Here is a 1,721-nt window from a genome sequence, read left to right as displayed (position 1 = left end):
ATTTTTCTTCTCTCTGCTCGCTGCTCTCTGTTCTAGAGTTGAAGATACGCCATTTCTATCCATGCCAGAAATGATGAAAAGGGGTTTGCTTTTGGTGCTGTTGCACAAAAAAATTTATATATATATATATATAGATATAACACACACACATAACGCTAACGTCAAAGTTTGGATCAGCGAGATGTAATGTTTTTTAAAGAAAAGTCTCTCTGTCATCAAGGCGTTTTATTGATCAAAAATGCAGGAAAAAAAAAAAAAACTTGTAATCTTGCCAAAAATGTTATTAGAATAAAAAATAATGGTTTAATTAAATATCTTTTAAAATATAATTTATTTGTGATGCAAAGTTGAATTCCAGCATTCATGATCCAGTATAAAAGTGTAACATGATCCTTCCGGAATCTCATTATAATTTATGATTGATATGATTATCACCAGTTGTTGCTGCCAAACATGTTTTTGGAAACTGCAATACTGTTTTCAGGGTTCTTTGATGAATAAAAGTTAAAAGGAACAGCATTTATTCAAAATATGAATCTTTCTAACAATATAAATCTTTGCTATCACTTTCTACAATTTAACCATCCTTGCTAATAAAAAGGTTATTTCTTCCAAAAAAAGAAAATAGAAATTTACCGACCCCAAACATTTGAAACAGGTAGTGGTTTTTTTTTTATTTTTTTATGGTTAAAAGATTTCTATTTTAAATAAATGTCTCTTTTAACTTTTTCTTCATCAAAGAATCCTGAAAAAAACGTATACACAGGCTGTTGCAAACATTGATTAATTCTAATAATAAAATCAACATATTAGAATTCCATTTTGAAGGATTCATGTGACGCTTTATACTGAGTCCTGGGTGATGGAAATTCAGCTTTGCCATCACAGAAATAATATTAATACTTTAACGGATATTAAATAGAAACCATTATTTTCATTCTAATAACATTTAGCAAGATTACAGTTTTTTTCTGCCTGATTTTGTTGCCATTTCTATCATTATTTTTAACTTTGTGTTGCTATTTATTCTAGTCTGCCTGTTTCCTGAAGAAGAAAAAGCCAATCGATGTAATGAATAAAACTTTTTTTGATTACCCAAGTTTATGGTGGTTCTCTTGTATAATTCAAATATAGAATAATACAACTAAAAAAATAATAATTAATAGGTGAAGCTGTGTCTTTGTCATGCACTCATCCTATGCAATGTGGGAATATTATTATTGATCATAGGCTTTTAGTCATTTATATAACATAGTATATTAAGATATTGATTAATGACATTGTATTATATAGCCTATTACACCACCCCAAATAGTATTTACTGCCTTCAATTCTCTTGTTCAGTGCTGGCTTGTTTAGCTTAATATTGACCGTTATGAAAAGTGATTAATGTAGCCTGCATAAAAAAAGCCTTGAACATAAAAGAACAGGACAAAAAATATAGTTGATGACTAGACATGTTCATTTCATGACTCTAGACACTTCTTTGTGTAGACAGTAATATAATACAGTGAAATAATATGTTCTTTAGCCATATAAAAACAGTTGTCAGTGTGCGTGGGTAAAATTATTGTGCGACCTCTGGCGGTTCTAGTGTTACAAGATGAATTTCTGTGGAAGTAGGTTGCAAACGCTTGTTCCTGTCCCATGCCGCCTTAAAAATGCACTTAACACAAACGCCAAAGTTTGCATCCGGGATAGTTTAAAAGAATTTGGGTCTT

The sequence above is a fragment of the Cyprinus carpio genome, unplaced genomic scaffold (assembly GCF_018340385.1).
Source record: "Cyprinus carpio isolate SPL01 unplaced genomic scaffold, ASM1834038v1 S000006586, whole genome shotgun sequence".
Classification (NCBI taxonomy): Eukaryota; Metazoa; Chordata; class Actinopteri; order Cypriniformes; family Cyprinidae; genus Cyprinus; species Cyprinus carpio.
This window is presented reverse-complemented; position numbering follows the sequence as displayed.